Source organism: Plectropomus leopardus, chromosome 21 (assembly GCF_008729295.1).
Source record: "Plectropomus leopardus isolate mb chromosome 21, YSFRI_Pleo_2.0, whole genome shotgun sequence".
In the NCBI taxonomy this organism is placed as follows: Eukaryota; Metazoa; Chordata; class Actinopteri; order Perciformes; family Serranidae; genus Plectropomus; species Plectropomus leopardus.
Genome location: NC_056483.1, coordinates 15,858,884 through 15,886,351, shown reverse-complemented (window position 1 = coordinate 15,886,351; position 27,468 = coordinate 15,858,884).

The window sequence follows — 27,468 nt, the reverse complement described above, 5'->3', positions numbered from 1 at the left end:
GAAGTAAAAACCACATCACGGCTAACAACAGTAAAAGCTGTGAAGTAAAATGCATTCAAATGATATTTACTTTTTTCCATAAAACACCTGGGTTTGATGTCAAACTTTATTGTCCAAGTAGAAGTATTAATTGGTTATTTTAAAAAGATTATATTGGCCAAGTTAAGAGTTTTACAAACTAGAAAGCACATTGGCAGCATATGTAGGTGTCTTGATGTATAGGAATGGGACAAGGTGCAACATACTGCTAAATCAAAACACAGCCTGAAATGCTTTAAGTTCAGTCACTTGAGCTTTAGGGAAGGTGCTGTAAAATCCAAACTCTAAGGGCTCAACGCTGGTTTTTACTTCCTTGTGTCAGGGCATTTTGAGCATCGGCTTTACAGAGCTGAAATTTTGTAATCCAATAGTGGAATCTCACTAATTTGGCAGAACAAAGTGTAAAACGTTTCTCTTTATGCAGATGATGTGGTGTTGAATCAGTCAGATCAATCCATTCAAAAACTTGAATTAAAACACATTATTCATGACATTTTTTATGCATGGCAAAATGCCACACTAAGAGACTCTTATCCTCAAGATAAAGGCAATGTGAGAAAATAACATCTGTGCTGGCGTTTGCCGAACTGTGATTCTTGCAGTCTGCACTTAGAGCTTAAAGGCTTTGTTGTCAAGTTCTAGCTACAAAAATAACTCCTCTCACCAGACTGCACATTGGCCACCAGTACTCCCACAAATATGCACTCATTCATCAAATCAATGCATTCCCCTCCCATTCACAGAGATCTCCTCCAGCAGAGAACTGCACAGCCCTGCGCAGCAGCGAGCTAGACATGTCTGTTGGAGACTTCACAATGGTTCAGCAAGCAAACATACTTCCCTTAAGGCCTTGGGACAAACACAGCATCAAGCGGAGGGACTCCAGGAGTGGTTGCTGCTGTCTTTTTTTTCCCTTGTGTGTGTGGGAATGTGTATTTCTCAATGTGCATTGTTGTTTATGAGTGCGTTACTGCACTGTTGCACCTGTGTGTTTCCCCATCAACAGATCATCTCCAGATTAAAGTCAAATGTGTAATAATATACTTTGCAGGTTTACTTACTGTTATTAATTTGGCTCTGGATGAAATGAAATATACATTTGGGCATAATTTGTTTTCCATCCCTTGACAACTTAGTGTCAGTTATGTAATACACTGCAGCCAAAGCACAGTGAAGGAATGAAGTGCACACCACTTGTTTTGGAGAAAAGGCATCACCAAAGGGTTGGCTGAATGAAGAGCTTTTATCCCAAGGCAGTCTTGCATTTATTAATGAGATTGTAGTTGTGAAAAATGAAATAGAACAGATGAGAAGATTTTTACTTTTTTTTTAGCCTTTGCTGATCTGTCTTCACTTAAACTACCAACTCCTGTGGGCATCAATTATCTTTTCTTGTTGATAACTAATCATTAATTATGTAATACACTGTAGCTGTAGCGTATATAAGGGAAGTGAAGAAGACTTCACTTTGGGCAGAATGATAGTCAGACATATTTTGCAATCAAATCCAAGTTAATTTAATGGGATATCGTTTTGGTAAAGCAACAATGTTTGGGGTCCTGAATTGTAGTGCTCTTTCAGTGCAGGGGACATACAGCTATCTTCGGGTTAGCATGAATCACTGAGCAGTGGGGTGGGGGGTCCACCCGTGTTGGCACACCACACTGGGCCTGTCAGAGAAAGCGGGAGGGGTGCACATTCTTCACCTTCCCCAGAATGGCACCTTCCAAAGCGGATCCCCTGTCTACCCGTTCCCCAGGCCCCAGATAAGAAGCTCATCCGTCATCCACTGGGGCCGCATTAAATTTTAACTCTGGTTACCGAGTGTGGCCATTCAAACTTTTATCTCAAACCTTCTTTATCTTCTTTTCATTAAGTTCTCAAGCACTAATAGCCCTGCGAGTCTCCGCCGGGGTAAGGATGATGTTCTGAATAATGAAAGCTCATTATTTCTCCACAGAATGCTTGTTAATTCAAATGATGATATTAAAACTATAGTAGCCCTCAGCAGTCGGGTGATTTCTAGCATACTTTATCATGTATCAATATATACTCTGTTTGTCAAAACTGCCCCGAGCCTGGGCTGACATTCTCCTCCCGAGGAGTGGAGTGCTTCAGCAGGGCCTGCAATACTCTAAGGTGACAACTGGCAGAGTTTGTGCCTTTAGGAAAGCAGGGGGGAGGAGGGATGAAGGCAGTGATGGGGAGAAGGATGAAACTCAAAGAGCAGTCATTGTGCTCCCATGTCTATTCGACATTTTTCCATCATGCACACGCAAACCCCTCCTCCCCCCCCCACACACACAACCATGCACGAATACACTCACATCTGTCATCCTCATCTGTCTTGCCTGATATGTGCATGTCAGCAGACATTTGCACATATTCACTTAAATTCATATACACACACACAAGACCGTGCATGCATATGAACACCCATGGCCATTAACCTTTAAATATACCACTCCAGTATTTTATCTCCAAGACTTCAGATTTTCATATTTCTTGCAATCTCATGGACAGTATACAAATCATAAACGTAGCTGTTAGTTAGATCAGTTTGTTGATCTGTCAACATTACACATTTTTACAACATTATACATTTTTATTCTAAAATTCTGACTGAATATTGATTTTTTTTTTTTTTTTAATATAAAAATAACAATAACCAGGATGTGACATAGAATTGTTGGAATCTGTGATTTCTTACAAAGGGCTCTTTGTAGAGTTTAAAAAAAAACTCAAACAGGAAACAGTGTGAATTTGACCTTTAGTCTAAAAAAGAGAATGCAATTGCTTTGCTCTGCTTTTCCCCAACTATGTGTATGATGGTTAAATTAGCTTTTAAAAAAAGGTAAGATGGCTGGTGTATTTAGGCGACCTCAAACCAAATAGCAGACAACACACATTCAAATTAGATGAAAAAAGGAGGGGGAAAATGAATGAGTCAAGTGTTGAAATTCCATTGAGGATCTTGCTGCTCTAAATATATCCCTCTTATTCCATTACCTGAAGCGCAGCATTTATGTTTTGGCATCTCCTAAAAAAATGCCTGTGGTTCATTGTTTCAAATGCATATCTGGGGGGTGAATGTGATGACAATATGTTTCAAATAGTGTGGAGGGCATATTTACTCTGGATTCCTCGAGAGAACAAAACCGGTGAAAAAGAGAGAGTAGAGCAGGGCATTCAAAAAAGGCCTTGGGTGCCGTAGATGACACACTTTGATAGGTGTGCCCCTGGACATGTCTTGTTAACACCGGGCCAGATGCAAGCAAAATAATACATCATCTGGATGGTGTGTGTGTGTGCAGTGTACTTGTACAGATATATCCTGTGCATATGCATGTGTGTGCAAGCTCATATGTGTGCATGATCCTTCAGGACAGAAGGATGGGTATATGAGAGGGAGAGTTAGGAGTCAAGAAGCCAGGCATTTGCACAGCAAAACACAACATAACAACAAGCCACACAGGCCGGACTGGTTGGTTCGCCCTGCCGTAGCCTGTAATACGCCCCCAGGCTGACCCAACCCAACTTTCTGTAAGCTTGTGCTCCAGGCATCAGGTTTCAAAAGGGAGAGCCTCTGGCATAATGTCACAAAGCCGCAGGCCCTGAAGGGCATTCATATAAACGTGCACATTTATGTATTCAGGAGCCAAAACCTACCTGCAAATTGAAGCAAATGCATTGATAGGTGGAGAGCAAAGGGGCAAAATGATTTCTAAAAAAAATCTGTAATAATTTGATGTTGGCTATGAAAGAGGGTGAGTGGAGGTGAGAAGAGAGAGGTCAAAGGTGAACGGTCAGAGGGGGTGAAATTCAGGTTGGACCTCATGCTTGAAAGTTGCAACTGTTCCTACTGGTTACAAACAAGAGAGGAAACCTGCCTTTCTTTTCTTCTTTTTAACAGAAATGTGGAGTACTTGATTTACCTGCTAAGACTGCCCCAAAGCAGATTTTACTGTGTCAGCTGCTTAAAAGAAAACTGCTTCTCATAGATTTAGAAATATTTGGTTCCTTATGCCTCACTGCCTTTAGTTTAAGAATGGACAGTTTATGACAAACATCACCAAGCAAATTCATGTTATTTTCTATTCCTTGATGTTCACCATGAATTTCTAAAAAAATTATTTGTAATGTTTTTCTGCAGTCACCTCCTAAAGAAATGGTTCCAAACCCAAGTAGAGCAACTACTTAGTCAACCTGCTCTTGGTAACATTTGGCTTACTAACATGCTGTACCTTTGCAGCATTTTTGCCAATGGTCCTGAAGCAACAATGTGCACATTTTTGGGTGCAGTGCTCTGTATTAACTACGTTTTGAGTAACTGCACTTTATGTTTGCAGTGTGTTTCATTCTATTGTGTTCTAAAGCCATATCGTGTTCACATTTTGTCAAATAAAAATGAATATGTGGTAATTTCTTTTGAGTGTGAACCTTGACCTACTGACTAAGGAGAAATCTGGACCCAGGGCCAAAAGTAACTTTGTTGTGGTTAAGAAAATAACATGTTTGGACTTAAAATACTCAGTCTTACGAAGAAACACCTGCTTTTGGTGGCATAATCATGTAATCATGTCTGGAAATCCCACCAATGTCTTGCTAAACACAGCCACTTTTTGGGGTACAATCATGGCTGGAAATGTTGCCAGTGTCTCTCTGAAAAACATCCATTTCTGGTGACTCAATCCCTGCTGGAAAGGCTGCTGATATCTCACAGAAAAATAAATTAATAAATAAAGTTCTGTTGATTGTTGGTTGTCTACAGCTTGGAAGCTGTCTCACCTTAGTGTCATACCATCCCTATCCCCTTCATCTCTAGATAAGACACCCAGCTTTACATTACTTTAGAAATTTGATGATACATTTGAAACTCACAAATACAAAGTACTCGTGGTTTGTAGAAACGTAAAATACCATTTTCTCCTGGCGACTTGGCTGTGATAATATACCTGTTTCATATCCTGTGTCGTTCTCTTTCCATCTGTTTTTTATCTTGCTTTATGCCCCTGTCCTTTTCCTTGAAAGGCTTTTAAAGGAGCACAGTAAGTACTGAGAGAGTGGCAGGCAGCCAAGGACAGTGGACCTGGGGGGTAGACGGCATTAGCCGGGAATTAGACACACTCACGCTCAGACTGGCACACTGGCCATCACTACTGCTACACTGGCCCCTTAGTTAGTCCTCAGTCTACTGTGTGTGTTTGTGTGTGTGAGAGAGAGAGGACTAGTAAACGCTGCCAGTTGCCAGTTATGTATCAGTGTTTCCAGTATCCGGCCAGTCTCGACAAGCGCAACCCATCACTGCACCACAAGTATCAGACTATGATGTAGCTTTCCGTCTGGGAGGAGAGTTATTTCTTCAGATTAGGAGAAGTCTGACTTGTTTTCTGAGACACACACATTCATCTGGACAGAGTCCACAAATGTAATTAAATAAGGAACCATTTGTGTGCTATACCTTGTTTCATCCCGTTACAACGAGTTGTCAAAGACACTCCAAATATGATCTATGTCTTCTTATAACAAGTGATTGGAAAGAAAAGGAAAAAAAAGAGCAACTCTCTTTGACACGCCTCATCTGCTCTTCATCTGTCTGTAGTCATGCAAGTAATACTTTGAGTTGCTCAGGTGTCAAAATAAATCACACATCTTTGAAGTAACTTGGCCTTATTCAACTTTTTGTGCAGACATGTTGATAATATATTACTCACACTAGTAATTAACTTACACCCGGAAATGTGGTAAGAACACTGAGGTATAGAAAGAGGATGTATGTGAATCCCTGTGGGCTGTTTGTGAGCATTTAAGATGCCCTCCCTTTATGCAGGATCACACTATAGCACATATGCGGTGTAAAATACACCATTTTTTAACAGTTTAATTTATACTTCCCTTGGTTCATAATCTGGTTTAAAAAGCTACTGAAGACCTCAGACCCCCCCGTCTCTTTTCTGCCTCCTTCCCTCCCTCCATATAGTATACAGTGTGAGTGAAACAGTGTGGAAACTGTTGTCCTACCTGATAATGGATTTGGTGGCCCCCCTGCAGGCATGCACCATTGGCAGATACTGAATACCACTGAGAGATCAATGGGAGAACGGGAGGACAGAAAAGGAGGGAGTTGCGAATGGGAGGGAGAGAAAGAAGATGAAGAAGGGATGGGGCGGATAAAAACAGAAATCCCGTGGCTTCTCCTGTTTGCGAGCGGGGTAGGGTAAAGCTGTCGCCATAATCTGTTGTCAAGACACAAGGCCGCTGTAATGTCTTCCATCAGCAAGTGGATTATGTGCAGGGGAATTGTAATTTACACCAGCTTCACTTTTATGTGTCGCTCGGCTTAAAAGTTAATAGCATTTAGCTCAACAATGGCCCAGCCACATCGAAACCCGGTCTGCGGCGCACCAATCTACAAGTGAGGTGCCATTGAAGTGCAGTTGTCCCGAACCCTAGACAATAGGGTGTTCCCACTGAGCTAATTAGCTGACGCCTGCCTATCTCCACGCCACACATGTCCATTGTTGCTGTCACTGCACGAATCTCCGTCTCACTATATCTGCATGGGCTATTGTCTGCTCAGGTTCTGTTCAATAATCCTATGTAACGCCTGCATGTTTTGTCTTTAGCTCGCTAGATCTGAGTCCTTAAGTGACATGACCAGACATACCATATTTGATTTCCTCTAAATTCCTTGCCTTTTGTCTCAAAGGAATTATAGGCCTTAAGAGGTAAAGCCTCATGTTCACAACTTCAACTTAACCTTCAAGGAAAATGCAGAATTAAGATTTAAAATAAGACTGTGGTATATCTTAAAGCCACGTCTGAGAGATTATCTTAAAAAACACACCAGAAAAAAACCCTGTTTTGATTCGAAACAGAGAGCTATATCTACAAAGTGTTCCTATTTGACCCAGACAAGATGTAGGTCACCCTCTTAAAAATAGCGACAATTTGGAGGGCAAGTCTGTTATTTCGAACATCCAATACTTTGTGTCAGACGATTGGCTGGGAAAATTAGTCGTGAGATCTTTAAAACACAGTAGTTTCCAGGATACCGGGGGTTGACCTCCAGAGTTGCATTCCAAAAAACACATACCACCTCTGAAGGAGCGAGCTGAAGAGAGAGAGAGTGAAGAGAGAGAAAGTCAAGCCGACCACAGATTTTTTTCCCAAGCCATGTTGCCCTTGGGGAAGGCAGGTGTGATGTTGCGAGGTGTCCTCTGTTCTCTCCGGGAGCAGTTAAGAGGTGGGTGGAGGGAATTAGGAATGGGGGTGGGGGGTAAGGCTAGACAGATAATCTGATAGCATGAGTTATGCATTTGGAAGAGTGTGTGAAAACAGCTGCTTTTTTTGCTAGCGATCTGCACAGGTGACAAACAAATCTGTCAATCATTATGAAAGCTAATTGCAGCCTGCGGTTTCATTGCCTACTTTATACTTGCCTGCTAGAGGACTCACCTACATGCAAACCAAGTGCCAATTATGTCTAAAGTCTCCAATATTATCATGTCATGAAAAGGGAATTACAAGGACCACTTAATGTATTGCAGTCGCTGCACACTATGCATTTCAGATCCATAGTTTGGACTTATTTTTGCTTGGCTTATTTGATGGTCCTGCCTCAGACATGCCCATTACCCAATCCAGGCCTGTCTCTTAGACATTGCTTTTGTATAAAGGCCTTTACACACAGAGTGTGACGAATAAAAATGCAAAAATGAAAACTTATTTATGAAAATTATTCATCAAAACTTTTTATACCAGCAGCAATGCGATTTGGTGACAGCTGCAACACTTGTTCAATAAAAGGTGGGAATAGATTTGCACCAGCTCATTCTTAAAAAGAAAAGTTTGAGGTCCTTCTGGAAATGATAGACCTGCATATGATGAGGCTGAGGACCAATTTTAGCTATTGTATGGTATTTAATTGAACTTAAATGCTCTGAGTGAATTTAAGTCTCCTCTGACAGTATGGGGCTTTTATTGTGAAGGGTAGGACAGACAGAGATCTGGTATCTACTGCTTTTATTAAGGTTAAAATGTGTCATGGTCGTGGGCATTTTTTTATAGAGTGGGATTTTGGGATTTCTATTTTCCTAGTGTCTTGTTACTCATGTTCTGTTTCCTGTTTTATTTTGTAGTATCACTCCTCATGTGTCATGTCTGGTTTTACTTCCTGTCTTTGTGTGTTTCCCTGCCTTAGTGTTTCCCTCATTAGTTTCACCTGTTCCTCACTATGAACAGTCCTCACCTGCTCTCCCTTTCCCTTGTGGTTTTCCTGTGTCCTTAGTTCTTCCTGCCTTTGTCTGTCCCCCTCCTGTTTTCTATCACACCTCTTTTATCAGTCTCCTTTGTCCTTCCCTGTTACCAGAGTCTTCCCTGCACACCTGTTCTGTTTTAGTCGTGTTTGCTCCACCCTTGGGTTCTCTGCCACTCCTTGATTGTTAGCCAATCCCTGTGATTCCCTCCTTTACCTGCATCCACCTATCCCTGCTGTGTCTCATTCTTCTGATTAGTTCATTGTGTATATTCCCACGTGTCTTTCTTGTCAGTTTGTTTGTGTTCCTCCCTGTTGTCTCTCCCATGTTTTCTACCGTCTTTACCCCTGAGTTCTTCCTTGTGACCCTGGTTAGTTTCAGTTTAGTTTTTAATTTGTGTTTTGTTTGTACCTTGTGTTTATGGTTACCCTTTTTTTTTTTTTTTTTACATTTTTATCAACATTAAAGCTAGCTTTTCATTTGTACATCGGTCTCCCCTTTTTTGTTTTGCATTTGGGTCCTCATCTAAACCATGAAAAAAGGAGTAATAAAGTTTGTTGTCTTGGTACAGACTACGGTGCATCCATGTTGTTGTTCTGCACAATGTGATGCAAGCAAGTACTCGTGGCAAAAACAACAGTTCGGAAAAATTTGTGTTCTGCAAATTTAATGTATGACACAACTTACTCACTGTGTAAAGGCCTCCAAACTGATTTGTTTCATTTTAATGTAGAAATGCCTTTTGTTCTGATGGCCCAAAATTCCAAAGCCCTGTTTGACCAGTGAATGTCCCACTGGACCAAAAGTCCATTTCCTACAGCTCGTTATCTCAAAAACAAATGCAGATTACTGCCAACATGTTCTCATTCCAAGTCATCACATATTGCAGCTTTGTCTGTGGACTTCTGTGCACGAATATTGTTTTTTAAGTATCCTTCTGTGTCTGCTCTTTACTTTCCATGATGCTGCTACCGTGATGTCAACAAATGCACATGGTGGAGGCACATGTGTAGGTTTTTTTTAAATATTTTAAATTTTTATTGATATACAGCACTTTGGTCAACACCCATGCTTGGCGGCACAAACGTTGCAGGACAAACAAGGATGGTTGTGTAGGAAAACATCATGCTTGTGACCAAAGGGTCAGTTAAAACACTTGCCGCTGGGAAACTGAAATTAACTGCAGGGAGTGTGTAGTTTTTGGAGAAACAGGACTTCCAAGCAATGGCCGTTGAAGAAATGGGCCAAATGGGCCATTTTTCGGCTTATGGGCTTCAGGGTTTGAGCATTATTGAACAATGGCAGCGTAGAAAGATGTAATTGTTGCCTAGTATATGTGCAACTTTTTGTTAGAGTAGAAGGAGCTGCATTTTTGCATCACATGCACACTTCACTGCATGTTGTAGTTGAGTTTAGATGGTGAACATTTAAATCACAGATGCAGATGGTCAGGTTTAGGCAACAAAAGCACGTTTTCTAAGGTTATGGAAAGGGGGAAAAATTGCTAGTTAGCACTGAAAATTATTAAATATGCAGTATGCTATGATGCACAGTACAGTTGGCATATGACTGAAGGGTATAGCTTGCTGCACATGTACACAAGTAAGGGTTCTGCTAGCTCTATTAGCTTCAGTCAGCCCCCTCCTGCCACACCCAGAGCCTAATATACTCTAAAGGTATATGAGGCGAATAAGTGCAGTCTTGAATAAGTAAAACTCCATTTCAGCACTCTGCTCTATTATTAATACCGAGCAGGCTGATCTTTGATTAAGCTACTCAAGTGTTCTTCCTGTGTGGGATTTTGATTAAGACTGAGCTGTGTCTTAGAGCAGGAGAAAATGGCGGCTCTTTCTTCTCTATCCAACTTGTTCTTTCTTGAGTTTCTATCTACGTTCATCTGTGCGCCTTACTTCTTCTCATGTCCCGCAGATCACAAAGTCGTTATCAAACGGCCATCTCTCAGTCTTCTTCGCTCACTTTCTTCCGACACAATGAATCAAACAGATTTATTACATAAGGCACAGCCATTCATCACTTCTCACCTGTCACATTATTAACTGTGAGTTCCCCAATGTCTTTTTGGCAGTGCTGCCACTAAGAGACACAAACTGCAATAATTCCACATGTGCGCTCCCACATCAGTCATCTCTGTAGATTTTTGTAGTAGATTCTGAACCTTTTGAAGTACAGTATGTGCGCTCATAAACAGCCCTCTTGTCAATTTCCACTCCAGTTGTCAGTTCTTTTTGGTATGCATCTTAATTTTGAAGTGACAGGTTAATTGAGCACCATTGCGTAACCAAACTGGTGCAGCATGTTTCACATCTGTCACACTGAGACAAAGAAATGACCAGTGATGAGCTTATTGCGTGCCAGGATCACTGAACTAAACTCACCTGTCTGTCTGTCTACATGATGTTATCCAGGACCTGTTACAAAAGTCTGTACCTTCAAAAGAAGTAGCAGTTTCTTTAAGTCCTGTAATGATACATCAGCAAACAATGTGTCAGTTGTTTAACTGGAAAACTGAAACTCAGAGGCAAACAGTTCAGTTTGTGAGCAAGCAGGCCGATGAAAGATTGTTACAGAGATAAGGTCAAGCTTAAACAATATATACCTGCCACAGGAGGAGCTGCATAATTAACATTTCTTATCTGTATTATCTTTAGCAGGAAAGTGAAAACTCAAACAATATACTACTTTTAATAATACAGTAATGAAAGCTAAGAAACTTGTTAGTTAAAATCTGTAAATCTGCACAGAAACATTGGCTACAAGGAAAAAACCGAATGATTCTCACTCCTCCCTGAATGCAAACTAATCGTGACCAACACTAGAACACAAGGCACTGCTGAAAAATTAGCATATGTGCTTGGTAAATCTTCCCTGGATAATTAAAAATAAAAGTTTTTATCTAAGCATGCACCCCTGAACAGCAGCAGCTCACTGATCTTTAGATGCTGCTATAGAGAAAGTGGAAAACTCTTCTCTGTGCATGGGTGTGCTTCGAAAGCAAGCGTAACAGTGTTTCCCTACAAGCACAGTTTTTTCTTCAGCTGATGCCAAAGTCTCTTGACGTTCATCGTTGCATCTGTCGTTAATTTGAACGGCCTGTTTGTCGCACTGAGCCACCAGATCAATCCCTCCTCATGCATTACATGCAATGCACACACACACGATACAGAAGCACAACTGGGATGAGATGTTAGTTGTCTTCCAAAGTCTTTTTTTTCTCTTCCTTGAGGTGCTTTGAACAACATCTCAGCATGCTTCTGCTCTCCTTCTATCCTCTTGCACCCTGTTTTTTCCCATGATCCTTTTATGAACACCTCCTCATGCAAAGCTTCCTTCTCCACTTGGGGCTACTTCTGTTCCATTATGCATGGTGGCAGGATTAAAACTGTAGACGCGATGGCTTCCCCCTTTCGGTGTCACGTGGAGGCACCAGGCGTCCAATGGCGTGCGAGTGTGGCACGCAACAGGGCGCCCCGCTTGGCCACCCACACATCTAGGGGAGTGGGGAGTATGTGTGAGGAGCACGGTATCAAACGGGGAACATCTGTGGCCACTGGGCTGTGGAGACCGGGGACAATGGTGGCCCCGGGGCAGCCGCAGAGCCCTGGCCCGTGCCGCAAAGGCTAGACACAGGCTAGGGAGCCAACCGTGCGCACACACATGAACACACACACATGCGCTGAGGGGTGGGAACCCATGCACACACATACATCCCAGTTGAGCAGGAAGCAAACCAGGCTGGTGCAAACTACAGATTATAATGCACTCGGTGGACCTGCTTATGGCGAGAACCAAAAGGTGTGAAACAAGTATTTGGATAATCTGCAGAAAACTGAAAGATAGAGAATTTGTTTTTTACTGTGCTTTTTTGTTTCAAATTTTTTGTGTTCTTGTATTATTATTATTATTATTTTTATTTTTTTGCTAATTTGTTGCTAATTTTTTTGCTTTTTTTCCAATGTTTTTGCAAGAATTCAAGCCTATTTGCTTGGGTTTCAAAGGGTTAACCAGCATCATTTAGCCTATGTGTCCAGACAGTGGAGAATCAGTAGGGACAGTTTACATTACTTTAGATTCAGGCACTTTAACTATGGTGTCCTGTTGGGGCAAATTCAAGAAAAGCCATCCTTACCACCACCTCCACGTCCCACATCACTCCCCTGTATAATACTATCTGAGGCATTACTGCCATTATTATTATTTTAAACAGCCACGTGATTCCATTTAATGCTTCCTGTCCTGTCCTAATACGATGCAGAGAGAAGTACTGAGTCATTCATTGCCACGCTACAGTAAGAGCAGAGAGGTAAGTGATTCTCTATAAGCTCCCCGTAGAGACACATCAGTGCCGTTTATTCCTACAAGCAGAGATGATAACACGCACTCATATTAATGCCGTGACACACACACACACGCACGCACAAACAGTCACACACCATTTGAATAACATATTCCACAGCTGCTGCGGCTCTCAATGGCCTCCCATGTGGCTTTTGTGTGTTGACATGTGTGAAAAGTGTGGGCATGGAAACAGACACAGATGCACACGGACACACACTCACATAGCAGATCTCCGTATGTGCCGTGATGTCACCTTGTAGGAAAAGCCCGCTCCACCTTGTCATGTTGTGGTATCCCATGTCTGCAATCAAATGCCCACTGACATGAAATATGACGTGGGAGCGGTGTGTTTGTGTGTGTTTGTGTGTGTTTGTGTGTGTTTGTGTGTGTGTGTGTGTGGACCCAGGTGCATAGACCTCCCATTAGGGATCTGTAGGCGGGTGGTGCTCCATCTCACTCTCCCAGGTCCCTAGTGTGTGTACACACACGTGCACACACCTGCGTAGCACAAGCAGTAGCTGGAGTTGTGCCATGAGTGAGAGAGTGTTTTATAGGGTTTGGGTTATGTGGAAATATTACATTCTTAAAACTTTTATGTTCTGCATGTTTGATGCATCAGAATATAAGTGGCACCCTGGGAATTTTTCATAGGGGTGGCCAGATGGGGCCACTGAAAACCTTAGAGTAGCAAACCAAAACCAAAAGCCATAACTAAATTTCTGTTGTAATATATAGGATAGTTTAAAATGATGTCTATATTAGAGTTAAGGAATGGTTTCTTATTTTACGGTTACTATTACTAATTGTCTGATGTGTATTGACTAATAGCAATCATGTGACTATTATGACCTGCAAAATTCAGACGGACGGCAGGAAGTAATAAATCCATATATTGCATGAATTGGCTCTAGAGCAAGGTGACTACATAAAATGGCTGAGTGGAACTGCAGGTAGCAGGTATCGTCAGAAAAATTTAACTCATTGAATGTAAACAATGCAAAATGGAAAAAAAAGGAATTTTTTTTCTACAACAGATTTGCTCAGTGTAGACACAATTGTCGTTGCAAATTACCTCTTCCTCCAATTGTCCTTACTTTACTAATGTTACACAGCAGGCCAATGAAAGCGAAAAGAGTCTACTGGACTACAGTGTGTGGTTGGGTCCAGGGCTGTGATGACAACTGTCTTGTTTGCGGATGAGTCAGTAAATTTGCTTGAGTATAACTGTCTCTCAACTCTAGTAACGTTAGATAACTTTAGCTATTATTTTCTACCTGGTCAGCTGCTCCAAGAGTTGCTGCTGAAATACCATTAAAAAATCTGGGTCATAGCTAAAAGCACAAAGAGGACATGTTTTAACATACCGCTGTAACATTTACCTTTGAAATTAGTTAACTCTGATCCACAAGAGGTTTTTGATCCACATCTGCCGCTATTTCTCAGTGACTTTGTTTTTGACTTTTCCCTTTTATGTTCTACTATTATCGGATGTTAAAGTGTTCTAGGTTTTTTCCCAAATTGATTGATTGCAACAACCATCATAGCACAAATCATAGTAATTTGTGCACTGTCAGTAGCCTTTGCCTCCAGTTGCCTGGCCTCTCTCTAGACAGCTTACTGATGTACGATGTCATATGCAAAGAAGCTTTACCGGTACAGTTTGGAAGGGGTACCAATAGAACCCATTTTCATGCAGATATCTTGAGGTGAGAATAGTTCAATGGACTTTGAAAATCGCCATGCCAGTTTTTCACTTACCAAAATTTAGCCGGGCAGGGCAATAGGGGTGCCAGAAATTGTATTGATGCCATCAATCATTTTGCAAAAGTGGATGTCACGCTTTTCAAACGTTGAAGACCTTGCTGTGGAATATATGGCTCCCCGAGATATCCTGCATTGCAATTTCTGATTAACTTGTAATTCACCTCTGTGTGTTTCCGCCCCATTCTCACGCTTTAAATGAGTGAATCCTCTCACCACTCTGAGCAATGTGTTATTATTAGCCATTTATACCGCCGCAGTTTGACAGGGTGATTCATTTCACTTGGAGACAACAACACTGGCTGCAAGTCATTTGTATTTGCGCATCCTGTTTGAGTTTTAGATTTCACACACCAGCCTTAATCACACAGACACATAGAAACACTAATCAGAGATGCACAAATACATTTTCTACACACATACACACCCTGTTCACACACAGCAGTCTTTCAGATGGGTGACAAGTGATTCCTTCCTGTATCAACTAGCCGCCGGATAATAATAATCAGCAAGATAACTGTGGGAAGGTAACCACAATAACAGATATGAGGAAGCCTCGGTTGCTGGTCAGAGAAGAAAAAAAAAACTCAAAGTCAGTAAGGAGAGGAGAACTGTGGGATAAATTGTAGGTTAACGCAGGATGTTTGATTTTGTGTCAGTGTTGGTTTTCATCCTATTAATGGGGGATATGCCAAAATGACAACTTTGTGAAGTATTCACGAGTAACATTTTGACTGAAACTGTATACTGAGTATGAGAAAACCACAGTGGTATTTTAAAGACAGACCAAAGTGGAGTACTGCTGTTTCTTGTGAACCTGTTGTAATGCAAATGATTTCAGTAAAGGCTCCTTTACGTATATCCAGTCAGTTAAAGTCCTATATTCAATTTCAATTCCCCTCACTTATTTTTTACTAATTTAGTCATGCCATTAGATATTTAAGATGTCGCCTCACAGTTTCATTTTGTACATAATTTGCTTTATGGCACAAAATAAGATTAGATTTATGGCATGAGAAAAGAGAAAGAATGCACTGTGCTTTGAAACAAATAGAGGGAAAAGTTTTCAAAATTTTCTTGCAAGCTTTGTGATGAGATTAGTGGAAGACCGATGGAAAAATCATTGTATAATTTATTAAGTCATACACATTAGGGAGGGAAGTATGGGGCCCCCAAGGAAAGGTTTGCTGCCTCTGTACAGTAAATAACACACCCAGTGTGGACCAGAAGTGCCATTTCATTTAACCGAGGCCTACAACTGATTGACGTTTGACCAATGCCATGTCTCTTTTGCCTTCTCCTCACATTAATCCCACTTCCTTGAACAAAATGCAATTCTGATCTGTTCATTTATGCTGTCATTCACTGCACAGCTTCAATAGTTCATAGATTTGAAAAATAACAACAACAAAATGTCATTTTGCGGCTCTTTTTTTGACATCCTATAATATGTGCCTCACCTGGAGAGTGACAGGGCGTGATGGATCGACCTACACACTCACACTGTTACAAAATATACGCACAAAGAGGAAAGACTTCGGGAAACTCGAGGAGAGAGGGCGAGAGTGTGTAAATGGAGAGAGAAAGAGGGAGAAAGGAGAAGGAGAGAGGGAGTGATAGAAAGGGAGAGATTTGAGTGAGAGGGGTTTGATATTTCTGTGGCCGTACACTTGTAAGCTCAAGCAGTTTCTTCCCTCCGAGGGACAGGGTCCGTTAAGTAGCTCTCCAGTGCCTACAGTTTAGAAAAGGACCCAGGCAATACTGGACTAATTTAATCAAAGGTTACAGGCCCAGCATAGAAACACAATATTATGGCGATTGTACAGGAAAAGGAAGGTGGGGGGATGTGTCATTTCACCAGGCGAGGCTTAGGCCTGCTACTTTATCTCAACAGTATGAAGGCTAAGTCCCTCTACAGTCTCCAACTGCTGGCACTAACACACATTTCCATTTTAGCTAGCGGGCCGGCTCGAGAGGTTGATATCGAATGACTGGCTGGCCAGAAAGATGAGTGACTGACTGCAATTGCTGTAAGAAAAGACGAGCGCAAGGTTGTCTCCATTTATAAACTCTATTAAATCCTCTATGAGAAGTTTTAGCATATAAATAGCACTTCGATTTCCCATAACAAAAAAAATGTTGCAATCATTTCGCCTATGGTACTTTTTATACATCATTCAAAAATGCAGGTTTACAGCTTCAAAACCCCCAAATTATTTCACATTTCAATATATCCTCATGCATCAGTTGATATATTTTACAAGAATGCACATACAACGATTCATATTATCTAATGAATAAGCACTTGACTAATGCCGTTACGTACTTAACCTAATGTTACCTAGGTTAAGTATAGGTATTTAAAGTTGTGTAGTTCAGATTTCGGAAAAGAAACATTGTTGGGCATGTTAATGTTAGGGGTTGTAAGCAAAGTTCCATAGTTTAGGGTTTGGAAAGGACACATTTTTGTGTGTCTTTAGGGTTAGACAATTAAAGGTATGTGGGTTAGGTTTAGGCAAATAATTGGTTAGGTATAGGAAAAGAAACATGCTTGAGCATCTTAAGGTTCAGGGTCAGGGAGTGTCAGTAAAGTTATGTAGCTCAGGTTCAGGAAAATAAACATTGTTGAGCCTCTTTTACTTTAGCATGTTAAGTTACATATATTAGGTCTCGAAAAAGGCATACCTTAAAGTAACTCAAAGTTGACTTGGTTTCATTTGGTACCAAACAAGGGTCTCCTGGGGGAAGGTCCTATGTTGTTTGCCTGCTTACACTGACTTTTGGTCATTATATTACTTCCTTATTTATTTCCGTCAGCACACTGGTCATGTGATGGTGGCATTCTCAATTACATGAGATATACATAAATTGGTGGCCCTTGATTGTGTTGGTTACATGTAAATTGTGGTGCATTACTTTTTGTGCATTTAAGTATGAGCAGTATGAGAACAACCTGTGCATTCACACATTGAAGGGCAGGTCCCTTATTTTATTTGATTTTTTAACGTTTTTTTTTTTTTTGAGGTTTTATATCATTCTGTAACTTTCTAGAAGTGTTCCTTTTGTAGTCAAATCCAGGCATTCTGTCTGACAGTAAGGGGTGAAAATATTGCACTATGTATAAGTATCTCATACAACCTATTTAAAAAAATCAGAACTAACCCATTCAGTTATTAATATTATCAGCACCTACATAACTGCTTTTTGCTAGTGGCTGAGTGCGCGTTTCCATTTAAAAAACCCTAATAAAAAGAATGCAGAAGCACCATTTAAGTACTGTCTAACGTTTTTGCTTTTAAAGTAATACAAATTAAGTGTCGAACTGAGAAAACTATAATGTTTTTGGTGATTGGGCAACCATTTATTGTTTACTTTAGAATTCAAGAGTGGGCCTTTAGCAGCTGTGTGAATACTGGCAGCATTCAGACAGATTGTAATCTGTTTAGCCCAGCTCACTGGCCGTGTCACTGTATAATAAACTGTCATAAGTGTCAGTGTTCTTCACCCCTTAGGGACGTAGTCTGTATGTGTATGTGTGTGTGCGCGCATGTGAATGCCTTTCTCTGTGTCTGTGTCTGTCTGACAATGACTGCCCATGCATGTGTATGTGTGTGCAAGTGTTTGTGTATCTGTGTGCACTAGGGAGGCGTTTTCATAGGTATGTTTCAGCTGTAGGCTACACAACAACACACTCAGCTCACAAATGATACACACCACACCGGATTACCAAATTACCAGTTTGAATATGCAGAACCGGCACAGACCACACATTCAGACATGATATCCCCAACTTGATTACAACAATAATCATTTAGCCAAAGCTCTGCTTACAGTACTAAATACTAAACAGATCAGCATTAATTCTCAATCATAAATCCCATAAGAAGGAACCCCGCCTGATAAGTTCCATTCACATTCTCATGGACAGCTGCCCACTGCTCACTGGAGTGACTTGTGTTTTGTATTACAGCCAGTGCTGGGATCCATAGGCAGAATTAATACAATTGGTCTATTATGAGATTAGGCCCAATGCACACTCCATCCCAGTGCACGCATCAAGCCATAAATACCTCTCGATTAAAACCCAACATGATTTGTTCCTAATCATTCTGCATGCAGGGAATGTAACTGAATAGTAAACAAATGAGGTATATTTAGGCTTGGTTTCGTCATTTCAGCCATGCACCAAGCGGTTTGGCTGTTCTGGCTTCTGGGCAGCTGTGGAGAGAGAAAGACGGGGAGTGAAAGAGATTATCTTGTGTGTGTGCAGAAAAGTGTCCACACAAACTGGTGTGGTTTATGGGAAAGACAGAAATAGACAGTATGGCACGTTCAGTTTATGGGTGTGAATACACGTGCACTATAGAATACATTACAACTAGCTAGGGGAGAGATAGCTTAAATGTGAACGACCAGTGTGGTGGCCTTGCTTGATGGTGATGTAGGGGTTGGGTGGGGGTTGGGGGGGGGGGGGTTGGGGGGGGGGCTGGTGTCAGGGCTTTAGCCTATCAAAAAGAAATCAGCTCGCCAGCTCTCTGGGTGCAGAAAGGCGCATCTCGTCGGCTTTCACGGACCAAGATTGCTTTCACCTGCATTCCCCGGGGCGACGCGCAAAACACAGGCCTCAGCCGGCCTGCCAGTCACACACACTCATGCATGGACACACACATGCACATATAGGCAGAAACACACACACACACACACATTCTCCCTATCTTTCATGCCTGACTACAATAGAATCATATTAACTCGCTCCATGCATTCCCAAACATACGGCATTACGTGGGAACGTTGGACGGTGCAGAAAATCACAATTATAAGCGCATACATTTAAAGTGCCTTTGTTCCTGTTCCTACTTGCATTCGTGAATGTGTGTGTGTGTTTGTCAGCATATATACATGTGCGTTTGCTTGTGACATGCGTGTGTGTGTGTGTGTGTGTGTGTGTGTGTGAACGTGTCTGATAGCTAGTCTGAAATAGTCTGAAAGCTGCATTCAGTTGATCTTCCAGGAGGTGGAAAAATGATGTCAAAAAGGCAAATCTGTATTTACCGGCAGACAGGTATCCTTGACTTGACAGCTATACAGTCATTATCTGCCTGTCATGTGTCGCCCCGGGCCACCCTGCCTTCTCCCAAAGCCCACGGTTCCCATGCATCAGACGCAGCCCTATTAGCTTACCTGTTTCCAATTCAAAGGCCATCGCCAACCAAAAAGACGCCAGAAGGACAAAACAAGGTGTCATATTTATGAATGTGTCAGCACGGGCCCTCCTGAAACCCAGGGCGCACCTTGAGCAATGAGCCTGACAACTCAACAGGGGCCTTTTCCCAGTCAAGAGAAATGATACCTTCAAAAACCACTGGCGGGATGAAACCAGAATCTGTACTGCAGCGGCGGTGACACAAGTGTAAAAAAAAAAGGCGCTCGTAAATCGCCTCAGTATTATTCAGGCCCAATTAGGGGAAACTCAACCTGTTACGTCGAATAGAAGAGAGTGAATATCAAATGCTGGATAATGACTGGATGGGTTTAGAAGTTGAACAGAAGACGAGAGGTGGAGAGAGGGGGATTGTGACGGGGTTGATTACCTCAACGTTGACTGTTCAGGTGTGTTTTCAGGTGTGAGTGTGCGTGCTGGGAAGTTGACATCTTCAGCTCTTGAGTATATCCAGGTGCACAGCCTGTTCTACAATTTCTACTTCTGCATTGTGAGTAAATGGTTGGGTAATTGTTGCCAATTAACTTATCCGATTGCAGATAAAAGCCCTGTGTTCTGCCAAGGAGTTATAATTAGACAATGCTATAGTGAACTATTTGAGCTAGTGATAGGTTCCCATTACCTGCTAATCCAAAACTACAACTCAAGAAATATTGACACATTGTTACAGTTTGTGTCTGTGTAAGTGTGTGTGTGTGGGTGAGTAGTGTTCCTAAATTACACAGTGATTAATACAGACTTCTAAATTGTAAAGGGGATCGGTGGGCTGCAGTCCAGCCTTTCCTTCTGTTTCTGTTTTTGAGACATGTGACCCATGCAAAACAGTCTCCCTAGAGTCCACATTTTGACTATGAATACATAATGACCCCTTGCCCTTTTCAGTACATTTGTAGTTTTAAGATATATATTATATTTTGACTTTAAGCACAGTCCTGAAGAAGGCAACAAAGCATTTTATGACACAATGTAGAATTTGGTTGAGTATCTGCAGGCTGTTGTTGTTGTTTGTACAATATATCCACAAAAAGTAATGCACCACAATTCATATACAACCAATATGTATGTTATATATATATAATCATGAGCCAGTAATTCTTGAGTCGTGGTTGCTGTGGTCCTGCCTGCGGCTGTGCCTGGATCATGGGTCATGGTTGAGCTGATGCTGCGGTCCTGCCCCACGCCTACTACTACTGCCATTATTTTTAGTCATAGTTCCACTATGATTATACACATATGACTATTATTGCCACATACATAAACTATAATATATGCATTTAACATACAGTATATACTATCATAAACTACATTTGGCAATACACATACTGTTATTGCTATTGTTGTTTATGTTATTGTTATTATTATAATGTTGCTGTGCATCTGTCCCTCCCTCTCTTTCTCACTCTTTCCTTTGTATCATTTTGTCATATATTATTGTAATTTTAATGTGTAGATCTGTTTTGTAAACACAACATCTATTGAATGTCTTCTTGCATAAGGGATCCCTCCTCAGCTGCTCTTCCTGAGATTTCTGCCATTTAAAAAATAACAATAATTTCCCTGTTGATGTTTTTTTTTAGGGGGAGTTTTTCCATTCCTCCTGTGAGGGTCCAACTACAGAGGGATATCATATGCTGTAAAGCCCTCTTAGGCAAAATGTGATTTGTGATAGATAAGGAGGTAGTCCAAAGACTGAAAGTCTGCATAGGAGGCAGGTTGGTGTGGTGAATGAGTCAAACAACACTGGACTTTGCCCCATGAGACCGGTGCCTGGGACCATGTGAAACTAAGTCTACTTTGAGTTAATTTATAATATTTATAATATTATAATATTTCATCACCATGTTTCTCTTTCTAAACCTAACCTAAAAAACTTTACTTGCCTAAACCTAAAACGTATGCAACTTCACATTGAATATGTATCTAAACGTTAGTTATGTAATGTCATTCATGGGGCGCTCATTTATTAGATATTCTATGAACCACTGAATGTGCGTTTTCGGAAGAGGTCATACAAACTGTTGAATGAGGACACCTTGTTATGTGACAAACATAACTTGAGAGGAGAATCTGTCACTTTCAAATGGATGGGCCAGAGATACATCCTTTCTTTTGATCAAGACATTAAAAAATCACAGAGACCAACTTTTTTCACCCACAAGCATAGCTAAAATTCAGTTTTTCTTTTCAGTCACATCTTTGTTACATGCAGACTTGATTACTGTAATGCTTTTTTTGTCAGGCCCTTGCTTTTGGTCTGAAGACGATCAGTTTAAGGAGGCAACAGTCAGCATCTCGGGGATTCCAGTGTACAGTAGCAAGCATATGTAGGCCAAGACATCTTCCTCTTTCATGCTCCAGTCATTTTGGCAAATCACTATTAACAGATATCTGAATGAAGACTTTTTTATAAACTAATGAAAAGCTTAGTCATTGTCTTATAATAGCCAGTGGATTTTGAGATCAATTTCCTCCTGCTCAAACATGATTCGTCAAGACTACTCAGACTACGAAAAGAAACCTGAATGCTTTGGTGACCAAACTCTTGATACGTTGCCTAGAGATTCTGCATACATATCCATATATCTGTTTAGAAAGATTAGCCCTGTGCTAATATTACAAGTTTTCAAATTGTTCAGAATATTGCGGCAAGAATTTTATCAATAATTAGAAAACATAACTATATTACACCAGTTCTACCTGTATTTCAGTGGTTCTCTATCAATGTCAGATCAGACTTAAGGGTGCCTCTGACGACTTTCTGCAGAGCCTTTTTCTATTGTGGCCATTTTCTCTGGAATAACCTCCCTGCTGACATCTGATAGTCTGACTTTGTTGAGGCCTTTAAATCCAAACTTAAAACTCATCTATACACATATACTCAGCAGCAGCTCTAAAAAATGACATTTTTCTTCGTCCAGTTCTCATAGTTTCCAGCACACCTGTGCCTGGTGTGAGCTATAACTAAACCCCTATTTCAGGCAAATCCCCAACATTCAGCTCATGTTAAAGTCTGAACTCACAAACAAACTGTCTCTCTTTTTTATCAAAACTATAGATGAGTAGGCCTACAACATTAATCTTTATTTTATTATTATTTTTTCTTTGCTGAAGTTCTTTGCTGGCTCCATCTGCCATTCCTGAGAGCCAAAAGCATTACAGCCAGATCAATACAAACTAGCAGCTCAGAATTTATATCATCAGCAGTGCCATTGATCTTTATCAGCAGTTAAAAGTTTCTGGGGCAAAAATAGGGCAGCTATTTCTCGTTGCTTCTTCCATTTCTTTGAGCGAAGCAAGCAATGCACCGACTTGTAATGACCATTCAGTAGCAGAAACTTTCTACATCACAGTGTTTCATTTGGTAAGACAACTTTATTTTATCTGCCCACGTTTTGCTTTGTGTGAAACAAAGAGTATTATTTATTTTGAAAGACGTGGGTAGTGTGCTTGTCTTAGTAGCTGCAGCGTACCAATTCTGCTGAGATACTGTGTCCTTTTTTTTCCCACTATGATTCAATCATCATTTGAATTTTAGATGTACATCTTATTGTTATGTTTCTATGTTATGTTCTCAGGGAAGTTTGCTGCATTTTGCATATCGTAAATATCCTTGTAAATATTCCTGCAAAGGTGCAAATTGCATATCTCTCTGTTAAACTAGCTATCAAGTTCTTACAAAATAAATAAATAAATCTCGAATACTGACATTTTCAGGACTTTCTGTACTGTTGTGAGCTTTTGCCAGTCCGGTCTGGTACTCTTGGCTTGGTTTTGTTATATCTGCAATAAAATATATTTATACATTTTTTTGTGTGCAACATTTCAAAATTATGTTAAGTTCAATTTAACGGCATTTTAGAAAAATACTGTATGTATATACATGAAAAAAAACAGTCACATGAATGCTACAACATATATAGCATCATGGCCCTGAAGCAAGACTTGTTTGTTTTAACTGCAGAAATGTACTCTTCAGGTCAGTTTTGTTTGGTTTTTCATTGGCTTGAAATACATCACCTATATTAGATATATTTGTTGCCAGCAAAACACCTCTCTCTCTCTCTCTCTCTCTCTCTCTCTCTCTCTGTCTCTCTCTCTCTCTCTCTCTCTCTCTCTCTGAGTCGTGGGAGAATGACAGGTGTCCTGGTCCAGTCCTGTGGCCCCTCTGGAAGACAAAGCAGCTGGTTAGGACCTCAGGCTATGTGTGTGTGTGTGTGTGGGTGTGTGGGTGTGTGTGTAAGGGGTGGTTACTCATTTTACAATAACATATAGGTTGCTTTCTCTTCTTCTATAGAAGCCTTGCATCTCAGCTGTTGTATGTCATGACTTGGTGACAGTGACAGGAGCATACAACTGCAGTTGAGAAGGGTGAAGGTGGGATGATCTGGGTGATGGTGGTCCATCCTGTCATAAGCATATGGTTTACTGATGGGTTAGGGTAAATACTGCACTATAAAATGATGATGGGGACTGGTTTTGGATTGGCGGTGATGTAATTTATTCTATTAGGCCTATAATTGCCATGAATTGAGTCTGGGGAATCCTATACTGCCAGCATGACTTTTTATATTAAATATATTTCAGAACACCCAGTATTTGTTATGCTTGAGAACTGACCAGTACATTATCTTATATGTATATCTATGCAACTGGATGCAACTGAATCACCAAGCAAAAACACTGGCATTGTAGTGTTCTGCAAACTGCACATTAAACTGAAAAGGTTCTCGAAAAAAATAATTATTGTTACCATTGCTAGCATTCCTCATTAAAACCAAAGGGTACTGCTAGCCTCAAGCTAATGATTTAGTTTGTGGCCTCAAGCATGACATCACATTAGTGTTTATGAAAAAAATAGTTTGTTTATAGGCAAAATGCATCCACATGATTGAAATGTGTAATTCACACAGTCAAAGATGTTTTGAAACTAAGTATAAAGAGATCTCTTCACATTACTCTGCATAATACAGTCATGTAACCGAGTAAATTCAATATACTTAACTCTGTCTTTTTTTTTATTGATTCCTCATTAAAGGTGTCACATTAAGCAATTAGGACTTAATAGTAAAATGGGATATTTAATACTCTTGGAACCATATATCCATGAATTTTATGTCCTTGCTCGAGCCCCATGATGTCTGGAAATTAAACGTTTGTCTAACGTATCTGTTTATATCATAATCAATATTCATAACAGCAATAATCACACTACATCAGAGGCCACAGGGATTTTCTGTTAAAGTTCCTCTGACATTGTTTAACTCTTAATGTTGAGTTATGGAGGACGTTGCATACATTGACGTATGATGACTAAGACAAAATGCCTCTGAAGTTCGGGGATTTGTGCCTCCTGGTAGGGTTTTGTGTGTGAGTAACTCTTCTGTCACCAGTGATGAAGGCTGCTGCTTTAGGCCAAGTCCTTTAGAACAAACAAATGTCATTCATTAAGTCATATTTATCTGTCTGTCTGCCTTGCAGCTCGTCTGTCTGTCTGCTCATACTGCTGCCTTTATGTGTGCATACCTGCTCATAGATAGATAGATAGATAGACAGATACACAGATAGACAGATAGATAGACAGATAGATAGACGGATAGATGGAAAGCCACACAGAGAAAAAGGAGACACAAGCCTGTCACTGTGACAGCTCAGATCTCCCTGCAATCCCATTCAAGTAACAGATGCAGATTTTCCCAGGCCCTGCGTCAATATAGGGACACGCACACACAATAACACTAACACACACACACACACACACACACACACACACTGCTGCTACCTCAATGGGGACAGCCGCTCAAGTGTTCTGGAACAGAACACATCACACGCTCTCCGCTCGCTGTCATTTCACTAACAGTAGTCCCAACAGCAGTTCCTCCCCGTACTTGTCAACCAGCCAGCATTCAGCCAGTCTCTGATCAGCTACCTCCTGCTACCCACTGTGATGAGAGTGTACAGTAGATCCCAGTTTCCTAACATGCAACTCAACAAATTAATCACGTTTTACTTTTTTTTTTTTTTTTGCATTATTCTTCAGGGCAGTCCACGAGTTCACCCAGTGTAAATTGGTTATTGGTTATTTGATTAAATGCAAACTGCATGGGAGTATGTAGCACTATAATTACATGATAATTGTGTGTTAATTTTTTTTTTTTTTTTAAACTAGGTGCTATACTAACCTATGGTCTATTACGGCCATAGTATAGCATTTTACTAACACCCTTTTAGAAAAATTAGACAGATTATAGGAAATATGTGCAATGTATTGTGTATTAAGGACTTGTCATTTCTACAATGTGACCATGTTTGTATATTACATGCTGTTGGTGATTATTTTTCATTTTAAATCTGGAATAAAAACATCATATCCGCCGTCACATCCATTGAAATACAGTGGAGATACATATAACACCTTATTTCCTGTCATGTATATGATGTGACAGTGTCACATGTTAATATTAAATGTGGCTAAAGTTTCAAATAATGACATATATTCATACATTGTTTATTACTTTAGAGATAAGGTGATGTCAGCTGCTCCAGGCACGCTACCTCAAAATTTTTACATTATGTAGCCTAAACTGCTACATGTAGCTACCTGCTGACATCAGGGAAACATGCAATCTTAGTTACCAGTGTTGTTAATTTCTCTCAGACTTTGTGTCATATTTATGCTCGAACAAGTTTGGTGTGAAGGTTTTTGGTTTAGAAGCTTTTACTGGTGAATTGTCATGGTAGAAAAAGCTTCACTTTATTACAGTCATTCCCTGGCTGTAAGTACACTGCTACATGTAGCTACAAAATAACATCAGGGAAACATGTAATTTTGGTTTGGAATGTTGTTTATTTCTCCATGTTTCTGGATTGTATTCTTGTTGGTACACAAACAGTTTTAAAGATTTTGGTTATTTTCTCCTTTTACTGGAGAATTTTTAAGGTCGACAGTGTAGCTATACTCTGTTACAGTCTTCCCAGTGGCTCCAGAAAGCCCATAAACACTGACCAATCAGAGCAGACTGATTTTTGAACATTAAATTATGTAAACATGTTCTGGTCTAAAACCAAAATACAAGTATGAACCTAGCATAACAGGCCTCCTTTAAGGGATAAAAGATGACAATGTGGCCCACAGCTTGAATGTGGATTAGTAATTGGATCAAATTAAATGCTAAAAGTATAGTCAGCTGTAAAGAACAAAATGCTATAAATAAATAAAAAGAACATTTTCACAACCGTAATATTTTATGTATAGAGTATGCATAACATTTCCCGCATGTGCTTTCTGACAGCCATTTCTTTGATGTGCTATTGCAGATATTTTTTCACTTAAAATCCATGTGTCTTGTATGAGTGTGTCAGATTCTCCACAAAGTAAACAAATACATGACTTCATATTTAGCTGTTTGGCGTTAGTTGCTTAGAGAAACAGGGAGCAGAGCTCGTAATGACAGCAGCATTTGTGTGTGTGAGTCTGCCTGCACAAGCTTGTGACTGTGTCAGTGCAGCTATGTGTGAGACCCCGTGTGTGTTTGTGTATTTCTGTGGCTGTGTGTTTCTGTGTTTGTGTTGTGTGCTGAGCTTGGCACCTGTTAACAGTGCCAAATAATGTGCTCTGTTGAAATTTTAATCACCTGCAAGTGCAAAACAAGAGCAATGCAATCAGGACCTAATTAGCACAGCAATTAACACCTCTCTCTCACACTTTGTGTGTGCCAGAGCTCACACGTTCAGCTCATGCGATTGCAGGTTCTCGTTTCATTAGCATTTATGCTTTGATTGAATATGTTTTATTTATCAGCAAACATTTGTTTGTTGTTGTTGTTGTGGTGCCAC